Source organism: Lissotriton vulgaris, unplaced genomic scaffold, assembly GCF_964263255.1.
Source record: "Lissotriton vulgaris unplaced genomic scaffold, aLisVul1.2 SCAFFOLD_2204, whole genome shotgun sequence".
Lineage (NCBI taxonomy): Eukaryota > Metazoa > Chordata > Amphibia > Caudata > Salamandridae > Lissotriton > Lissotriton vulgaris.
Window position 1 is genome coordinate 126,367 of NW_028242410.1, and position 22,522 is coordinate 148,888.

General features: G+C 42.6%; 1 pseudogene; it reads left to right on the plus strand.

The window, feature by feature from the left end:
• Window positions 1-15,129: 15,129 nt before the first annotated feature.
• Window positions 15,130-20,157, plus strand: LOC147668976 (protein FAM3B-like; annotated as a pseudogene).
• The last annotated feature ends 2,365 nt before the right edge of the window (window positions 20,158-22,522 follow it).

Consider the following 22,522-nt stretch of genomic DNA (forward strand, 5'->3'; position numbering starts at 1 on the left):
CCCTTGCTGGTAAAAAGGAGAACAGAGTTGTGTCTATCGACCTGGTAAAACCACAAGCATGTGGCCTATAATCAACAGTAGGCCCAGTGGACTCCCAAGAAACAACAGAATACCCAAACTTGCAACAATCCAAGAGGTTCAAACTGAAAGACTAATCACATTCGATCAGCCTGCAGTGCACAGAGAAGGACTATGCAATAATGCCATGGAACTCGTGCCTCTTGAGACACAGATTGAAACGGTTCGTCAAGAAACACCAGTCTACAATAATGTGGCATCAGAAAATGCTACCGAGAGACAGATTGAAAGAACAATCCCAACAATTGACAGAACTGCCTCTGGTTATTTCATCAACTTCGACAACTTCTCTGAAGATCAAAACGACCCCGAAGTGATGCCAGAAGCAAAAAAGACTTTTAAAGAAAAAGCAACGGAACTCTTACATCAACTGAAGGAAATCTACCTTATTTCACCTTGGTTAGAGTTCTGGTTCGGTCTAGGGGTATTTTTCCTCCTGCTTTGGCTCATCATGGTACTTTGTTTGGGAAAATTCATTGAGGGAAAATATAGTACAATGGACACAGCAAGTCAGAACATCAACCTAGTCCTGAAACCACACAGATCATCCCACGTGAAGAAAAGAGAACTGTCAACAGTAAATGTCACAGCAATTCCAATACCTGGTGGGGTAGTATGGGAGAAAACTGACTATGAGATCTATGGTCCGGTCGAAATCCTGAAGTATCCTCATCAACTGAAGGTTTCCTTAAGTGACTTTGTAAAACATAGTACATTCTCTGATGATTGGGACTTTAACAGTATTAATGACATGATGTCTGATTTAGTAATGTCAGCTAGATTCACAGAACGTGATTATTTACAAGGTTCATCTAGTTATGAGCAATTATTCTGCTACACATATTATGGTGATCATTACTTGCATAAATCTGCACAGCCTAGAAATGTTTTTATGTATAATCAATGGGAACATTGTGCTACACCACCTAAAAGCAGTTCTAAAGCATTTTTTGAGAAATTCAAATACTTCTCAGGGTTTAACACCAGTGATGCAGAAACGTTTTATTACAAATTGTTAGATAAAACAGGAATGAAAACAATGCTGACAAATTCTAAATTGATATATTCAGAAGCATTTTATGAAAAAATGATGACATTTGGTTTTGATTATTGGAAAAATAACATTGAAACGAAAACAATTTGGGGTACAAAAGATGGGCAGGTACAAGGCCTTGAAGCACTATTCAGAACCTGCATGATACCAGAACAAATAATGTTTTTAAATGACACAATACACCAAACATCCTGTCTTGGCCTAGCTAAGATCAAAGACCTTAACACACCGTCTATTCCAAAGCCAATACCTGAAAATACAACTACAGATATTGAGTTAGACGTATCACAAATTTTACATTTTAACAGAACACATCCTGATTGGAAAAAGTGGTTAATCTGGCCTACTGACACAAACAGCTGTCAAGATAGATTCCTGAATAAAACACAGGGGTTAAAAATGACCAGACAAGACCCTAGATACTCCCAGAGACAACATCCAGGGATAGTAACAACATACAGTGTAGGGAAACTCTGCCTCGAATGGCTAACATCATCCACACTGGCTGAAATTAAGCAACACTTGTCTTTACTAAAAGATGGTGCTGATTTGCGCAATTTCATTCTTGGACCACGCAAACAGCGTCAAAAGCGTTTCATAGCGACCAGTATCTATGCTGCGTACAACGAGGCTTGGAAAGTCACACAAATTGAAACAGCAGAGAAAATACGAGAAATTGATCGTATTAATTTGGAAAAATCACTTTCTGTAGTGGACAATGGGTTAATGACTCTGTCCCCCAGAATATATTCGTTGGACAATATTGTATCTTCTGCCTTTGACATAATAGACAGAGACTTGCTAATATTACAGCATGGCCAATCTCAATTACGTTCTATTGTACAATTGGGCTGGACGCTGAAAAATCTTCGTTCAGGCTATGTGCCTTGGCATTTAATCAACACAACGTCATTATTTTCCATTTTTAACCTTACTGATAAACAAATCAGTTTGGCACAGAAAGGAGCAGACTATACAATCCTGAGCATCGAAAAACTTGAGAGATTACCATTGACAATGTCAGAGAGTCCTGTCATTGAATGGATAATACACGGAATTATCACAATTCCGATAACAACTTTCCGATTTAAAAAGTGCCTTGAATACATACCTACTGGCCAGTATGAGCGATTGGGTAAAGGATATGTAAAATCAGAATGGAAATCACCATAGACACATTCTTGCTATAGTGACAGCGACAAAAATGTATTTCTTAGTGGTGAAAATTGTAAACATTCATTAAGCGGTATACTTTTGTGCCAGGGTATTAATTTACACAGAGCTTGTGATGGAAATTCTAACAACCTTTCATGCCACCAGCTTGCCACACCTGCAACTCAGAAATAGCCCTTCTTTATGCAACTTGCAAACGGGAGTTACATTCTTAGAACGGATCACAGATGTTGTGGCCTAGTGCCAGGGAAAAGTTATCTAGTAAGTGTAACATCCATGGTCAAATGCTGTATGCAAGCATTGTTTCCGAGCGGGCTTGTAGACACAGAGACTGCCATCTGGCCTCGTCTGAATCTCTATTCTATACGAATTGATACTTTAAGCAAAATGAAGTCTGTGCTTTTACAGACAACAGTGCCCATAACGTCATCAAAAGAGACGTATGATCTCCTAGTTGCAAGGACAGCTACGGAAGTTCATGAACTTTTATCAACAAATTGCCCCGTGCATTTCGTAGAAATGCTTAGCCAACTCCTTAACATTGTCTAGTGCCACAGGCATCCCAGGCATATTTAAGACAATTTTTTCGGGACTGCTAACACCTTTTCAAGCAATTTTGGGAATCGTTCCTAATTTTGTCCACTCTGTTTTTGGCGGCATACCCTTATTTTTGGGACTTGTAGCAGGGATTTTATTTTTGACCGTCCTGCTTCGTTATGGCAAGCCAAAGCTCAGACATAGCTCCCATGGGAATGGAAGAGACAATCCTAGCAATGTGCTACCGGGACAGGATAACTAACGTCCTTGGATTGGCCAGGCTGAGAGATCTAAACATGACCTGGTTCCTTTGATTCAGACCTATATGGCAGAACTGTATCTTACCGGTACTTCGATGTATGCTATGCGGAGATGAGTGCGTGTTGGACATCTGTCTTTCACTCCCGTCAGCAGTACCAATGGACGTCGATACTTTGCTAAGTCCGATAACGGCTCACGCATTGTGTTGTCCCCAGCGGCTACCAATCCTGATGACGGCATTCGTTGAGACTCCTGTGCTACGACTAGGTGGTAACAGTGGAGCGAGTGACAAAAGCAACATCATCCAGGTACGACCTTCTGTGAGCATTGCTGATCCCGACTATGATGACAGCAATCATTCTCACACCTGCCAAGTTACAGCACTATCGATATTTGGTTGAACTGTCACCTGATTTTGTAGACCAATTCTTTGAGAGCCTGTCTGATATGATGTTCTCACCCGAACAGAAATAATAACTTTGGAGAAGCTTTCCGACACACAGCGTTCCCATGAACTCTGAATTCGGCCTTCAGTTTTGAACAACAAAAACTGCTAAAAGCGTTGGAACTCTATTTTCCCCGTTCAAGCATTAATTCTTTTGAATTGAACACTTTTTAATATTGACCCTTTTTTGGCACGAACAATTCTTTGCTTACAGTAAAAACTATTCTTAGAGAACAGAAGCTTCAACTTCTATTTCTAAACACATCTAGAGACATAACAACCTTACACCAGCCTCTAGCACATTTATTGCAATGCTTTTATATGTGATGATTTATCTCGCCCTTCTTCTGTTTCAGAGATATTTCATGTGTAATTCTTTTTGCATAATCGTTCATTGATTTCATATGCAATAATTTTTGAATGATTTCTATGCTTAAAAACGTACAGTACCTAAATTTTCACGTATTACAATATACGCCTATTTCAAATGCATTTATGTATTTTGGGGTGGGCAATGTTACACATGCATCTTATTGCTCTAGTTTTAGTAATTTGATGGACATGAACCCTTGGAGTGGGTGTTGCGTGCTTATCTAGGATCCTGATCGATACTGTGACCTTATGCCCCTATTCGGCTATAAATCCATTTATTCCCTATATTGGCATAACCGTTCAAGTGCGATATTCAGAAACTCATCTCTGGCCTCACACGAACAGAGCCACATTCCAGAATAGTTTTCTCTGCCACTTCCTTTGCAACCAATTAGTGCAATGACAGAGCAGAAGTCACTATCTGAGATTCCTAGATTAACACTCCGAGTTCTTCAACAAGATAAAAACTCAGCAAACCTGGAAATCCCGCTTGCTGTGTTTTGATTAGTAATAGAACTCTAATGAGCAACCAATAGCGATCACTTCCTAGTGACATCTTAATTGACGTCTTATGTCCAGCAAACTTACGTCAAACATGGCACCTTTCAGGTATAAATATTACCAACGTTGCCTTAAGCAAATGCTGTGTTGCTGTGCTGAAGCTATCAATGCCATCGCTGGCTGCTAGCTGTCTCGTTGCTGTTGGTGAAGCCGATGCTGCCAGCTATCTCGCTGCTGCTGAAGAAGCTGTCATGCTGATGACACCATAGCTGCTATCGCTGCTGCTATCGCTGCCAACTAGCGAACGATGGTGTGGTGAAACTAGGAGCTGAACAGCCGTCCCTCTGCGAAGAGCCCAGCAGATGCACGCTGCCCGCGGACGCTGTCCCCCCTCCTTCTCCTCCTCGACGCGCTGAAGAGAGACCCTGCCTTTCTCCTGCCGAGAAATCCAGCTCCAGCGTTTCTGGTCTACCCTCGCGGGTGACTGGGATACCGAGTTTCCCTGAAGGAGATACCAGACCTCCATCATTCTATTCAGAGGTATGGTGTTGACTAAACCCTTAGTGAGAGTTCTTGAAGCAAACCTTGGCAAAACCAACTTAACTTAAAGCTACTTACTTACTCCCCTCCCAAGTATTAGGCTTAGGTCAGGTACACTGGGGTAGGCGTAGTTAGAAGCACCAGTTGAGTATTTTAGCCTAATGTATATATGAATGTATATATGTTTTATTACTTTTAAACCATTGTATGGCTAAGAAACCATATCAATGCTTTTACAGTATTATCTTGCAATACTTATCTTACTGTACGTACTTTTTATCATAACAAGTCTTGCAATTGTGGCAATACATTTCTCTTGTACGAGAAGAAAGACTGTTCAATAAATGTTAACCCTTTATTGACAAACGCCTGTCTCTCTATTCTCTACATATTGTGAAAGTAATCTCCACTAACCTGACTGAGTAAAATAACTGTCTATTGTTTCACACGACCCTAGAGATTGACTCTTGATCTGAGGAGCAAAGTTGTCATGTTGCACGGTTGTTGGAAAACTGAATCCCTTCTTGTCTGTGCCAGGGAAGCTGATCACTTCCTATTTCAGTCAAAAAAGTTTCCAGTGACCTCTGAGCTAGTTGGTAACAAACCCATTCAAGCTTAGCATAGTCAGTAGAGGCCTGGAAGATCCGCACTTCTACGTCGATACTACTGTTTATGTTATTCCAATGCACAGGGCCTAGTGGCAAATAAGGAACTACACTACAGGAGAAAGCTGTATGCCAAAATTGTACTCTTGCCATAAATTCTGTTGGGACGAAAGCTACGGAGGATAGAGCCAGTAAGAAATATCCTAATTATGATTCTAAATCATTCTCATTTCTCAGCCTGAACTGCCGTTCCCTACCTAAGCACAAGACTGAGATATTTAATTTACTATTAGATGAGGCACCAGACGCCATGTTCATAACTGAAACGTGGCTTCAAGAAAGCTCCGGACCTGACATTGCTTTGGCTCTCCCGGATTCATACGCGATTACGCGACTTGACCGGAAAAATAAGTTAGGTGGAGGAATAGCAATTAGTTTAAAAAAAATTTACAACTGTGAATTCAACAAACTCCCATGCTCCGGTTGTGAAGGTGCTATTTTTAAACTTATACTTGCCCCAAACTTCACCTTTTCAGGAGCGCTTATTTATCGACCGCCAGGCGCGGCGTCAAACTGGTTGACTAGTATGTCAGAACTTATTGGCCCCTTAGTAATGAAAACTGCTAACTTTACAATCATTGGTGATATGAACTTGCATTTGGACAAAGGGGACTGTATAAATGCCACTGAATTTATAGCTGATCTAGCGTCTCTTAATCTGATTTTGAAAAACTCTGAACCTACACACACTGCCGGTCACTTATTGGATCCCATCTTTTCCAATATCAATGACATTGTCACCTTCCCTGCCCTGCCCGTTCCCTGGTCAGACCACTTTCCCATCAAATTTTCATTTTGAGTACAACTGTCAAATAAGGACAAAACATCGGTTCCAACCCATGTTGTTAGGAAGTGGAAAAAACTAGACATTAAAATTCTTAATACTCTTTTGGAAGATCATATACCCTGCACCAAGTCAAGGGTGCAAAATTTATCGACATCAGTCCAAAAATGGCTCATGACAGCCATTGATTCATGTTTGCCTAAAACTAAGTTAAAAGGTAACAATCATCGCCCCCCTGCTCCGTGGTTTAACTGGATATAAAAGCAAGAAAAAACCAGATGTAAAAATGCTGAGCGTCAGTGGAGGAAGACTTATTCTTTAGAAGCTAAGAAAGAATATAAAATAAAATTAACATACTATCAAACAATGTGTAGTAAAGCTAAAGCTGAATTTGTATGTACCAAAATCACAGAGGCCCTAAATCAATCTAAAACTCTTTTTAAAATAGTGAAAGAGCTGGCTGGCTCAAATACCTCACAAACCCCGCCAGACCTCAATAAAATACAGTGTGACCAACTAGCTACTTTCTTTGTAAATAAAGTGGATAAAATATATCAGGGCATTGAACAAGCACAAAATGAACAAAATAAGGCAAATATGGATGTTCCTATTACCTTTCCTGATACACTGAGCAATCATATTGACATACTAGGCCCTAGTGTCTGTGACATTCCTATTGTCACATTAGAAAACTGGCCTATGCTTAACATCGATACCGTCGTTGATCTACTCAATATGATCAAATCGGGTTCACCTAGAGACCCTTAGCCATGCTCAGTCTTAAAACAACTTAATAGGGGAGCTATGACCATTATCACCGACCTTCTAAATGCATCCCTTCAGGAAGAACACGTGCCAGATGAATGGAAACATGCAATGATTCATCCACAGTTAAAGAAAGCTGATGCTGACCCAAACCTGCCCTCAAACTTCCGGCCAATTTCCCTCCTGCCCATTTTTGCAAAAATTCTGGAGAAACACGTTCACCGGTCTCTCACGGAATTTATAACTACACACAACTTGCTGCCCTCCCATCAATCAGGCTTTTGCTCAGGCTTCTCTACAGAGACCACCTTGCTAGGTGTAACAGAGAGCATCTGAGCCTTGATAGATAGAGGAGAAACGGTGGCACTTGTGCTTCTTGACCTCAGTGCCGCATTTGACACGGTGTCACATGCGGTACTTATGCGGACACTACATTCTATAGGCATTTGTGGTGCAGCCATTAACTGGAATAAATCATTGTTAGAAAATCGTACTTTTCAAGTCTTCTCTCAATCTACCTGTTCAGACACCCTGACTTTCAAACACGGAGTACAGCAGGGCTCGATTTTGAGACCGCTACTCTTTAACTTATACATGAGCCCGCTCGCTAAAGTAGTAGAAGAGAGTGGATTGCAAATGTTTTCCTATGCTGACGATTCTCAGCTTCTCTTCTCTCTTTCCTCTGCGGAAAGTGATAATCCTTCTACCTTAAAACTAGGATTGGGAAAGATTGCAGGGTGGATGCAAGAAAACTTTCTCAAACTGAATGGTGATAAGACCGAGTTAATTGTCCTGGGAAAAAATAAATAACTTTGGGGACCCCAACATTGGCCATCCGAAATGGGTACTCCCCAGATTCCAACTACACACAGGCCCGAAATGTAGGTGTCATTGTCGATGACTCGTTGAATATGCATCAGCAAGCTGTGAAGACATCGGCCACCTGCTTTGCAATATTAAAATGGCTTAAAAAGATCTGCTGGATGCTACCCGAACACACTAAGAAAACGGGCATCAATGCCTTAATAACATCTAGGCTTGATTATGGCAATGTGTTATATTTGGGGGCAAAAAAGGCAACGATCCGCAGATTACAAACAGTGCAAAACGCTGCGGCGAGACTGTTATGGAAAATCCCTATTTCCTCATCCACCTCCAAATATATCCGAGAGCTACATTGGTTGAGAATAGAGAACCGGATCAAATTTAAATCCCTGTGCTTTATGCATAAGATCTCCACTAAAAAAGCCCCCAAGTATCTACAAAAACTAGTCCGCCCCTATCATCCCTCTCGGACTCTTAGATCTGCAACAGCCAATCATTTTGCTATCCCTAAAATAAAATTATCACACATGGGTGGTAAATCCTTTGCATTTCTTGGACCCTCACTTTGGAATGCTTTGCCACACGCATTACGTACTGAGGTGAGCTATATGAAATTCAGGAAAGCCTTAAAAACCTGGCTATTCAACATCTGAAAATGCCTTGTCCTGTCATATACTACTGAATCATTAGCGCCGGGAAACCCTTTGTTGGGTAGCTGTTGCGCTATTAAAGTTAAATAAATAAAAAATGTACTAAGAAGTCACAGAACGCAGTGCTGCAAAGCAAGTTACCTTCCTGCACAAAAACAGTCCAAAAATACGTATTCCTCTTTCTATGCGTGATTTAGGATGCATCACACATAGGAAGAAGAAGTAACAAAGAGAACTAAACATATTTCTCCTTGTTACGTGCCTATGTGCTAGGCCTGCCAATTTCACGCCGTTCCACTTTTATATAAACGTTACTAATCTGGAATTGCCTGAAATCCATGGCTGGATTCCCGGGACACTGATGCTCAGTCAATGGAACGTCTACCATTAGTAATTTAACTTAAGTTACTGCATTGCATTACATTCCTTCACAAAGCCACGCAAGGCCACCCAAATCAGACCTTGCATGACTTTGTAAATCTTAAATAACCTTGCATGATGAATGGGTGACACAAATGCTTAGTAAATCTGCCCCTAAACTTCTAAACATAAGCCTTACAGTTTGCATGCAGCTCCTTGAGGCTGGTTCAAAACTCATGAAGCTGTATTACAAAGACTGTAGCGTGTGACCTAGAAACACAAGGATCTCAGCAATATAAGCATAAAGCACTTGAACTGTTTGCATCAAACACACATCTGTAGTACAAAAATACAAAGTAGAATGCTACACAATGTGCTTTGTAGAATATACTTTAATCCTATATGCTATTTTAAGATAAATACGACCTACGACTAGACTGCGCACACATCTCTGCAGCAAGTGCATGAACTGTTATCCTACCGTTATGATACACTGGAACTTGCTGTTTGCACAAGATCTGTGCCTCACGTGCTCACTGTCGCCTGCCTGCAGCGAGTCCCTGCAAAGCCTCGCCGCCTCGCAGGTTGCGTGCAGCTAGCCGGAGCCCTCCAGCCCAAGAACCGGACGAGCAGGCTTGGGAGAGGCAGGGTGCGCACCTAGGAACACGGAAGTGCGCGGCGGGACAGGAGCCATCTCTAGGCTAAAGCGCGCGCCCGGTCTCCCCTTGTATCTCCGGTGAAAGCGGGTTGCCGGTCGCCTGACGTCACTTGCCCTGGGTGTCTAAAAACTTCGTTTATTTATTTCTTAAATAACACTTGCGCTTTTGCAGTGTCGGAACGGAGGCTGAAAAAGGACATAGCATCCCTGCTCTGCCCCAACTGGCACAAGCGTCATCAGTGCGGCCTAATGAAATTACTGTAGTCCGTGTTTTCTGTTGGGCCTCCACAACCTCCCCACCCAACACACTGCAGGACTCAACTTCTGAGTGATGGTGCTGTTTAGTTCTGCTGCAGCAGCATGTGGTCTGTCTGCATACTGGGTGGATTGATTGTGATGGTGGTGGTGAATGTTGTGACTGTGTGAGTGCAGGGTGAGTGACCTGCACAGGGTGAGCAATGAGAGGCAGCTGGGTGGGTAGTAAGATTGAATGAGTGAATGGCGTGCGGTGCTCGTGTGAGCGCAGAGTGAGTTAAGTGACTGTGTGAATGCACTGGAAGAGTGGTATTGTTAAAAAGGTAGAAGAAGCAGCAATTCCTCAAAGGTTGTTTATTCCAGTATAAACATAGAAGCACAGGCGGAGCCAGGAACACATCTCACAGCAAGGCAGCCAGATAGTAACTGACCCACAAGAGAGAACACAGATGAAGTAAAGGTAAACATTCTAGAGGCTCGCTCCAACACGAACCTTAAAGCTACACATAAGAATAAATCATAACATAACACATCCCCCCCCCTCACAATGAACAAAAAGGGAAACGGTGAAGGAAAGGAAGGGAAGACGGGAAAAAAGGAGACAATACAAGGAACAAAGCAAAAGAAGTCTACCTAACATAATCTTTAAGCCAGCCAGGCGAAACTCTCAACCTCTTGGAATTATCAGTGACTGGTAAAGTCGGAACAGAATTGGCATCAGTAAGAGCAGGGCAAGAAGTCACATTAGTGTCCTTAAAATCAACAACGCCTTGGCTAGGGAGAAGCTCATCTTGAGCCTGACAGGTAGAATCACCAGCCACCACCTCCCCCTCCCTTAATTGAGGAAGTGACAAATCCGGCGCTAACTGAGACTGTAGTTCAGTATTCTCGAAATAATCTTCAATCCAATCAAAATTACCATAACAATTCTTCCCAGGCTCCACATTCTCCCCACCATGATCTTGGCAACAGTCAAGAGCCACATCCCTTAAATTCCAAACTTTGACATCGCTCAGTCTAACAGAGTTCCTGAGAACATCAACAACCATTTTAGGGGAATCAAATTTATTCTCACCCTTCACAACTCTATAAGGCTTCCTAACTCTTACCCAGTCACCAGCTTTTATAGCAACATCTTTAGCACCATGACGTTTATCATAGTAAACCTTGCTCTTGTCGTGAGCCAAAACAAGATTTTTTTTAACCTCCTCAGGGGACCAATCCTGAACACTGTCTTTAAAAACCCAACCTGGATTATACTTACATCTGGGTACTCTACCTCTCATCATTACAAAAGGGGAGACACCAGTACAATTATTCAAAGTGACTTTGTAGGACCAAACAGCCTTCTGTATCTCCAATTTCCAATCTAACTTCTTGTTGTTAGCTGCTTGCAAAATACCTTTAATAACCCTATTAAAGCGTTCTACTGTTCCATTCCCGCTAGGGTTGTACAAGGAGGTGGTTTTATGTGTAATGCCACATTTTCCAAAATACTCTTTGGCATCTTTTGATAAAAACTGTACTCCATTGTCCGTTAGAATATTCACTGGTAATCCTTCCACTACGAAAATTTTGTCCAAAAATTTTAAAACAGCTTGGGTGTCCACCTTTCCTACGAACTTAACTATAGGCCATTTGGTAAAGAGATCAATAGCTACCAGTCCATACTCCTTCGCATCCCCAATCGGACCAAAAATGTCCACTGCAATAGTCTCCCAAGGAAGACTAGGAATGAGTCCCTCACTCATGGTAGGTCTCAAAGTCCTCAAAGACTTATCAGCTGAACTGCACACTGAACTACCCCTTACAAAAATTTCTACCTCCTTGTCAACTTTCGGCCACCAAAACAAATTTTTGACAGCTAATTTGGTTCTTACTATGCCGAAATGTCCCTCATGGCACATCAGCAAGATTCTTTTCCTTAACCCAACAGGTGGAACGATCCTATCACCCCTCATCAAAACTTCTCTTTCCAATGAAAGCTCAGATCGAATTTCCCAATATGATTTCAAACTGCCTGACATAGATTTTTCTTTAGGCCATCCTTGACAGATAAACTTAGAAACTTGCACCAAATCCTTGTCTAAACCATGCTCCTTTACCCAATCTTCCCTGCTGATGGCTGGAACCCCAGAATCATGTACAAATGCCACAGTGAAATTCCCCCATGGGTCGTCAACACATTCCTCTAGAGGGGAAGGTAATCTTGATAAACAGTCGGCTATCACATTGTCTTTCCCCGGAACATACGTGATGCTGTATATGTATTCTTTCATACGCATGGAAATTCTAGCTAACCTAGCTGAAGCAGTTGCAGTGCCCTCAGTAGATAAGATGTGGACTAACGGTCTATGATCAGTCCTGATGTTTACCATTTTACCCCACACAAAAGCACGAAAATGCTCTAATGCCGATGCGCAGGCTAAGGCTTCCCTTTCTATGATAGGGTATCTGCTCTCTGCTGGTGACAAGGCTCTGGATGCAAACAAAATTATCCTCTCCTTTCCATTTTCTCCAATTTGTGATAAAGCAGCGCCTAAACCTTGATCGCTTGCATCAGTTGTTAAAAGACAATCTAAATTAGGATCAAAACTAGATAAGGCATTTACTTTCTGTAGTTCCCACTTAATTTCAGCAAACTCTCTCTCACATTCCTTGGTCCATTCAAACTTTAGATTTTTCTTTAACAAAGACCTAATATTATACACCTTAGAAGCGAAGTTCTTAATAAACTTAGCGCAGTATTCTGCCATTCCCAAAAAGGATTTGATTTCTTTCTTAGATTCAGGTGCAGGCGAAGCAACAATGCTTTCAATAAGTGACACCTTCGGCCTGACACCCTCCTCACTGATGATATGACCAAGATAAGAGACACTTCTCTCACCAAATTTGCATTTGGATAATTCAACAGTTAAACCTGCAGAATTAAGTGTTTCAAAAACCTTCCAGAGTTTGGCATCGTGATCCTCTTTGTCGGTACCTGCAATTAAAACATCATCCTGGAAGAAACAAATGCCATCCATATCACCAAATAATCTGTGCATTAAACGCTGAAACACAGCTGCGGCCGATGCAAGGCCGAATGGCATTCTTATAAATTGGAAACAACCAAACGGCGTGATGAAGGCCGTTAAGTGTCTTGATTCAGGATCCAAAACTACTTGGTGGTAAGCAGCTGAAAGATCTACTGTAGAGAACCACGTTGCCCCTCTTAAAGAAGAAACCATCTCGTTAATTTTGGGTAATGGAAACCGTTCAATTACAATATTCTTGTTAAAGTGGCGTAAATCGATACAGAAACGAATTTTGCCATTGGATTTCATCGCTACAACTACTGGACTAATCCACTCTGAAGAATCTACCTCTTCAATAACACCTTTTGCTAAAAGACCCTGAATTTCTTTCTTAACTTTGTCCCTTATCAAGAGGGGAATAGGTCTGACCTTGTGCACCTTGGGTTGTGCATCCCTCTTGAGCATGATTCTATGCTCGAAACCTTTTAACTCACCTAAGTGACCACTCACAACGTTTGTGAATTTACTTTTTAAGGCATCTTCTATTCTACTACACTCATCTAAAACCAAGACTTTCTCCTTGCTGTTTGGGTCTAAGATGATGTGGAGATTTTTCTGGTCAAACCAGCCGAGGACAGATGGTCCCGTTTTGGCTATGTATAATTTACCTCTAGTAAGTCTACCTTTGAAAAGGAAAGTGAGCCATCTGAAACCTAACAACCCTATTCTTTCTCCAGTGTAGCTCACAGGATTAACATCTGAGGGGTTCAACTTGTCCCCTATTTTATGTGTGAATTATTTTTTCCATACTTCTTCGTTAACAATTGTATATGGGGATCCAGAATCCGCATACACATTTACCTTAATGCCGCCTAAAGACACTTCGCAAATCGGTTTACCTTCCATTGCTTCATCAGTGATGTTTAACATGTAATTACCCCTTACATTTTTAACACAACCATCCTCATCTTCACCACTCTCACTAGCACTCACATCTTCATTCCAAATACATTTAACATCGCTGCGCTTGCGACACATTTTGCTAAAATGGCCTATTAGACCGCAAACACCACACTTTTTCCGTAAAGCAAGACACGACTTAAAATAAGCCATATGTTCTTTGCTACCACAACGGTAACATTTCCTATCATCCGACTTGTTGTCTCTTGCTTGATTCTTGAAAGGTTGATTAAAGTTCTTGTTCTGAAATTGTTTGGTCTGATTCTTCGTTGGTCCTTGAATTTTGAAAACGGCAGATGACATTTTATCCGATTCTTTTACTGTGTCTTTGACAATAGTAGCACATCTCCCCGACATTTCCGACTTCCTCATTATAGCCAGTACATCATCCAGAGGTGCGTCACCATTAACCCAAAGACGATCTTGAATTGATGAGTTGTCATTGTGCATAACTAACTGGTCTCGAATGAGGTCATCATGCAAGTTCCCAAACTTACAATCAATAGCAAGTTTTTTTAAGTCATCAAACCACTCATCAACCAACTCTTCCTTCTTCTGTTTCCTTTGGAAAAATTTGTGCCTCACTACACCTATGCACACCTTAGGTGCAAAGTACCTGTCCATATCAGCAATTGCGTTATCAAATTCGCTTAGGTCAGCATCCACTACTTTTTGCCTTCGCGAGAAAGTTTTTAAACCTTTAGGCCCTAAGGAATGTAATAGTATCCTTTTCTTTTGTTCAGATTTCATCTTTCCATTTTCATCAATGGCGCAAATATAGTTATTAAAATATTCTTTCCATTCCACCCACTTCATGTCAGGTTGAGAACCTGTAGCCCAAAAAGGTTGTGGGGGGCTAATTACAAAGCTTTGTTGGGCCATTGCAGTATCTTGGGGTTGATCCCCAGTATCCATAAAAGGAATCAAATAAATAAAAAATAAAAAATGTACAAGTGATACTCAATAATACACCCAAACGTAAATAATGTAAGTGTCCCGACAGTCTCACCTGTGCTCCTAGTGAAAGGTCGATGGATTAATAATTCCGCTTGTAAATAATTAATTTTGCTTTAATTTTTGCTTCGTGTAGTCTCTGTAAGGAAGCGGCGTGAAACGGCGTGTGAAATTGACAGCAGCCGACAGCCGAAGTAATCCCAAAATGGCCGCTACGCAGGGTCACACAGCGTGACCTTACGCGCCTCCGTCATCCCGTGATATTCAGAGTGATGATGCCGAGGAGTCGCGTAGGCGGAAGGTGGTCGCGCAGCAAGGAACGCGACTGGAACTTTAACATACAATCAAAAGATGCAGGCGGGCGCCGTCCAAAGATCGTAAGTTTTAACGATTTCCGCCTACCTTAAGAAGACTGACAAAGTTCCTCCGTAGTTGTAGAAGGAATGGCCGAGTAGCAGTCCATAAGTAGGAGAAATGTAGAAATTTACCGAACCAGCCAATAGATTAAGATGTCCAATATCTCCTTTTTTTTTTTAAATAAAAAAAAAAAAATGAAATTGATGATCCGGATCCCTCGTCGTCGCCAATTGTTAAAAAGGTAGACGAAGCAGCAATTCCTCAAAGGTTGTTTATTCCAGTATAAACATAGAAGCACAGGCGGAGCCAGGAACACATCTCACAGCAAGGCAGCCAGATAGTAACTGACCCACAAGAGAGAACACAGATGAAGTAAAGGTAAACATTCTAGAGGCTCGCTCCAACACGAGCCTTAAAGCTACACATAAGAATAAATCATAATATAACAGGTATGCCCTTGTGAGTGCAGGGTGAGCTGGTTTATGTGAGTGTAGGGTGAGCGAAGGGTGTGCCTCTGTGATTGAAGGTAAGTGGAGCTATGTATCTGTGTGAGTGATGTGTCTGCCTGCCTGCATGAGTTAGCCTTTCCAGGTCTATTTCCCCATTTCTCATCCCCCTACCCCAATGTATGATTGAAGGTTGCATGCACTTTATTTACTCAAGTCAAACCTTCCGGCCTACCACTTTTAAAATGCATCAGCCGCCACTGCACCTGAGGTTGAGCTCCAGTGAATGGGGCGAAGGGAGGGAGGACAGTGAGTAAGACCCCCAGAGCGGCCTTCGTCATCGGAAACAGAGTTTTATTTGCTTTCGTTTTTTCAGTAGCAATTTCTTAAAAGCAGTTGGCATGCTTAGCGCTTGGAGTTGTGCTTGGGACTTGCTCTGCTTGTTTGTTGAGCAGCTTTTCGAAAATACAATCGAGGTGGCCACAAACAACCTACATACAGAACTTGGCAGGAAACCCCATTGTAAGAGCCCCCCCACCAAAGAGACACAAGCATTTGCAATGCAATAGGTCTCGAATTCACACGATTTTGAGCTATTGGCATTGTAAATGACAATGCCTTTTATTTATGTTTTGAATTTATAAACATAAATAAAAGGCATTGTCATTTACAATGCCAATAGCTTAAACTCTCGCAAATGCAAGACCTATTGCATTGCAATAAAGTGCCTTCTCCACCGCTTGCCAGATTGTAAATATCAGAGGAAGAGACCAGACTGCGACGTCTTCAAAGTAGTGATAACTAGTGCAGTGAAGATGTGTAAGTGTTGTAAATTACACAGACACAAAGTGTGAAGCGAGAGTTACATATGATTGGAGCTATAAACACTAACAAAGTGCTCCAACACCTTTTGCTCCGCGATTACACTGAGCAAGCTCAGGAGAAAGCCTGAAACCCTCCGCATGATTTGAGTGTGTAGTGTGGCATTGCGTAATGTCATTGCTATCTTTGGCCTAATAAAAGCACTCCAGCTATAGTAGGGCCATGGCTTCACCTTCTGGTGCAGGGCGGGCTGTGCTTTATGGCAGGCATGGAAGGAGGGTGGGATTTTCTCGACTGCAGTTGGGACTTGGTACTGTGCCCCTACTATTACCAGTGAGCGAGAGGCTCTGAGGTGGTGGTATTGCTATTGGTGGTGGTGGGATTGATGGTGGCAGTGGTATGGTATTATTGGTGGTTCTGTTGTTGGTGGTGGCCTTGGAGGTATTGGAGGAGGTGGTGGTATTGGTGGTGGTATTGGTGGTGGTGGTGGCATTGGTGGTTGGATATTGGTGGTGGTGTTATTGGTATTGGTGGTAGTATTAGTATTGGCGGTGGTATTGGTGGTGGTGGTGGCATTGGTGGTATTGGTGGTGGTATTGGTTATTGGTGGTGGTGGTATTGGTGGCAGCATTGATATTGGTATTGGTGGTGGTGGTACTGGTATTCATGGTGGTGGTATTGTTGTTGGTGGTGGTATTGGTGGTTGGATATTGGTGGTGGTATTGGTGGTGGTGTTATTGGTATTGGTGGTAGTATTAGTATTGGCGGTGGTATTGGTGGTGGTGGTGGCATTGGTGGTATTGGTGGTGGTATTGGTTATTGGTGGTGGTGGTATTGGTGGCAGCATTGATATTGGTATTGGTGGTGGTGGTACTGGTATTCATGGTGGTGGTATTGGTGGTGGTATTGTTGGTATTGTGGTGGTGGTGTTGTTGTTGATGGTGGGGTATTGGTGGTGGTATTGGTAGTGGTGGTATTGGGGGTGTTATTGGTGGTGGGGGTGGTGGTATTGGTGGTGCTGTTATTGGTATTGGTGGTGGTGGTATTGGTGGTATCCATATTGGTTGTTGTGGTGTTGTTGGTGGTGGTGGTATTGGTGGTGGTGGTATTGATGGTGGTATTGGTGGTGTTGGTGGTGGTAGTATTGGTGGTGGTGGTAATGGTGGTGATATTGGTAGTGGTATTGGTGGTGGTGGTATTACTGGTGGTATTGATGGTGGTATTGGTGGTGGTGGTGGTATTGGTTGTAGTGGTATTAGTGGTGTGGTGGTATTGGGGGTGGTGAGGGTATTGATGGTGGTATTGGTGGTTGCAGTGGTATTGGTGGTGATATTGGTGGTACTGGTGGTGGTATTGGTGGTGGTAATATTTGTGGTGGTGGCGTTGGTGATGGTGGTATTGGTGGGTGGTATTGGTGGGTGGTATTGGTGGTAGTATTGGTATTTTTGGTGATGGGAATGGTATTGGTAGTGTTGGTATTGGTGGAGGTATTGTTGGTATTGGTGGTATTGTTGGTATTGGTGATATTGGTGGTGGTAGTGGTATTGGTGGTGGTATTGGTGGTGGTGGCATTGGTGGTAATGATGGTATTGGTGGTAGTGGTGGTGGTATTGGTATTGGTGGTGGTGGTATTGTTGGTATTGGTGGTGGTGGTGGTATTGGTGGTGGTGGTATTGATGGTGGTGGCATTGGTATTGGTGGTGGTATTGTTGGTATTGGTGGTGGTGGTATTGTGGTGGTGGTGGCATTGGTGTTGTTGGTGATGGTATTGGTAGTAGTGGTGGTATTGATGGTATTGGTGGTGGCATATTGGTAGTGGTGGTACTGGTGGAGGTGGTATTGGTGGTGGTGGTATTGGTGGTGGTGTTATTGGTATTGGTCGTGGTATTGGTGGTGGTGGTATTGGTGTTGGTGATGGTATTGGTATTATTGGTATTCGTTGTGGCATTGGTGGTGGCGTATTGTTGGTGGTGGTGGCATTGGTGTTGTTGGTGATGGTATTGGTGGTATTGATGGTATTGGTGGTGGCGTATTGGTGGTGGTGGTACTGGTGGAGGTGGTATTGGTGGTGGTGGTATTGGTGGTGGTGTTATTTGTATTGGTCATGGTATTGGTATTGGTGGTGGTGGTATTGGTGTTGGTGATGGTATTGGTATTATTGGTATTCGTTGTGGCATTGGTGGTGGTGGCATTGGTGGTGGTATTGGTTATTGGCGGTGGTGGTATTGGTGGCAGTATTGATATTGGTATTGGTGGTGGTATTAGTAGTGGTATTGGCGGTGGTGGTACTGGTATTGCTGGTGGTATTGTTGGCATTGGTGGTATTATTGGCACTGATGGTGATGGTGGTATTGTTGTTGGTGGTGGTATTGGTGATGGGGTATTGGTGGTGGGGGTATTAATTATTGTGATATTAGTGGCGGTGGGGTATTGATGGTGGTGGTATTGGTGGTGGTGGTATTGGTATTATTGGTATGCGTTGTGGCATTGGTGGTGGCGTATTGTTGGTGGTGGTGGCATTGGTGTTGTTGGTGATGGTATTGGTGGTATTGATGGTATTGGTGGTGGCGTATTGGTGGTGGTGGTACTGGTGGAGGTGGTATTGGTGGTGGTGGTATTGGTGGTGGTGTTATTTGTATTGGTCATGGTATTGGTATTGGTGGTGGTGGTATTGGTGTTGGTGATGGTATTGGTATTATTGGTATTCGTTGTGGCATTGGTGGTGGTGGTGGCATTGGTGGTGGTATTGGTTATTGGTGGTGGTGGTATTGGTGGCAGTATTGATATTGGTATTGGTGGTGGTATTAGTAGTGGTATTGGCGGTGGTGGTACTGGTATTGCTAGTGGTATTGTTGGTATTGGTGGTATTATTGGCACTGATGGTGATGGTGGTATTGTTGTTGGTGGTGGTATTGGTGATGGGGTATTGGTGGTGGGGGTATTAATGGTGGTGGTATTAGTGGTGGCGGGGTATTGATGGTGGTGGTATTGGTGGTGGTGGTGGTATTGGTGATGCTGTTATTGGTGGTGGTGGCATTGGTATTGGTGGTGTTGGTATTGGTGGTGGTGGTATTGGTGGTGGTGGTATTGGCGGTGGTGGTAATGGTGGTGGTGGTGGCATTAGTGGTATTGGTGGTGGTGGTGGAATGGATGAACGCCAATAAAAAATATGGGAGGTGAGTGGGCGTGGCTTCTCTCCCATACTCTACTACAGCAGGCTCGCAGAGTGAGCAGTGTATGTGCGCTGCCGCTAGGCTCGAACTAATAAGTGCGACCTCTGGGCAGCTTGCCCAGGTAATATAACACATATGCGTATCGGCTGCTCAGTAGTGGGAAGGAAAGCAACCAGGAAATCTGTTTTGAAGATGAGCTATTACTGGGGGCAAAGAATAACAATGTTGGGCGCGGATTGGACATCGCCATTGTTACCCACGCTACAGGAAAGGCTCTAGACTCCAACGTTTTAGGCATGTATGAAGGAGAGTTTTCAGGACCAATGGTGACATTCATTAAAAACGCCCCCAAGGATCCTTTCTGCTGACTCCCACCTCTGATGATGGAGCAGCCACATTGAGCGAGGACATTACAAAGGGGGGGGTTTTACCCATGCAGTCGCGGGGACCTGGGCGATATCTGGTACATAAGAGGGGATCCCCGCTGGAAAGGGAGTTGTGTTAACAAACCAACAATTTATAATTTGTACACTCTCATAAAAAATGATTTCAAAAGAAGGAAAGGTTCAGTCAAGGTACCGTAATTTATTAACAATACCTGAGTAGTAACTTGATCAGAACAATTTTGTAAAAAGCCCCAGAGTGGAAAGGGGAAGGGGAGGGGGAGTGTTTAAAGGAGTGTGAAGGAGGAATAGACACGGTTGAAAGGACAAGTGACAAGTACAATAATTCTCAACAGTTTCAAATTAAATACAAATACATAAGCCCGGGAGTCAGGGCACACAATGATGACTAGATGACCAACAAAACTTTCAACGGACACACAGTTGATCTGAAGCTGTCAAGGGCTGGTGCCGGAAGTTTCAAGGGAAAGCCGTCGACGTTTCGACCCCTGTGTATAGGCTAGGTTCAGTCCTTAAGTGGGGTCTTCATCAGGACAAAGACAAGGGAGAATTGAGGGGCAACCTGTCAGATAGATAAGATAAAATAGATAAGTGGGATTGCATTATTTCAAATGATACAACATGGCCTATTAATGTAGACCATGAAGAGAATTACATCAACAACTTAGATTTATCCTAATAACCATGGAGTCGTGGCCCAACTGAGCTCAGGACGGGAATTGATGATGGACTGTGTATAAATCACATGTCAATCACAGCGTGAGGTAATCACAAAGCTACAGAGGAGAAGAAAAACAACCAGTGAGAGTCTCATATTTCACTGTTGATTAAAAACACCAAGTGATTCGTTGGAACATGGTGTCGACTCTGAAAATTCAGAGTAGAGGGAGAACTAGACTAATCAAAAGCGTGGATGAACTCCACCATCAAAGATGTTACTGTCTGGATAAGTTTGTCAAGAGTGTGCCAAAGTTTCAGATACGGGCTGGCCAATGTCACGAGACCACACAGTCACTAAAAAATTGACCTGTACGTGCGTCGGTACCAGAATGTCTGACATACCTGTGTTTTGAAATCGTACAATTTGCAAAAGGTTGAAGTCGCTGGGTTAATGCAAAAAATCAGCAGCCGCTGGTTATTCAGAGGGTGTGGGCCGATATGATCGCCGGCACAAGTGGATCTAAGGCGAAAGCAAGATAAATGATATAGGGTTCCAGTATTTAAATTGCAAATGACAATTACAATACTCCTTGCTAATTTATTTAAAACCGCTCAGAGTAGGTTAGTCCCGAGACACAATTCCCTGGGGTGCGAGTTGACATACCTGAAGCGCAAAATGCCGGTCAGAAAAGATTCTTTGCCGAAGGGCGTTGAATGAATCAGCACCCAATGGTTTATGACTCGTCTGGGTTTAACCGACGTTGAAATCAACCACGAACAGGAATAAGTTGGCGCACCGCTAGTAGAACACTGGCAAAAGGCTGGACATGCTGTCTCTGAACTACGGTGGTTTATGATCAGGGAATTGTGTCTCGGGACTAACCTACTCTGTGCGGTTTTAAATAAATTAGCAAGGAGTATTGCAGGATACAGGATAAAAGTGCATAAAGTGATATACTGGATCCGCCATTGGCTGATACTTTGGCGGTAGTCCCAGCCATATTATGACAGCAACAACATAGTGCAGGTTTTACAATAAACAATAACACCTGTGCTGTCAAACTTGTAACCTGGGATCAACAATTTACTAAGTGACAGGAGAAAAGACAGACCAGGGACAAGCGAATTCCCCACCCTACAAAAACCTCAATGAGGTCCGCTTTGAGCATTGAGAATGATTGCCCCCAGTGCAGCTTCAAAATATACAATTTGCACATATGGTCTCACACTTTCTTTTGGGGCGAATCCACACTTTACATTTTAATTCTATCCAGTTTTTGAAAATCATACTCGAGTCTATTTTGAAATGTTCCTTTTCTCATTATTTTTCCCAAAAACCAATTTGAGTTCAACCATAACTTCTCCATAAAGGGGTATTTATTTCTATCCAGTTTCCACAAATATTACTGATTCAGTGTGTTTTTGAAGGACTTTTTCTTTTAATTATTTAACTTTTGACAGACATGCATGAGCGGGAACTCCTAGAGCCCTGTAAAGTTATCTTTACATTTTGGCCAATTTTGAACAGACAGTGATCCAATGTGTTGTATATGGATACAACTTTTTTGCTGGAAGTGCACATTGTGCAGAAGTAGAATGCCATTACTAACAGTGAACAGAACCAGTGGCTCAAGTTATCTGACCCATTGCCCCCATGAAAGACACAACAGCAGACCATTGGATGAAGAGGCTAGGTTAATAGCCCCTATAGTTAAATATATGTATATTTTTTAGTAAAATCCAAAAGGTCTTGGGTAACGCCAGACCTAATGACAAGTTGTTATTGAAAACACACTTTTTTTCAAT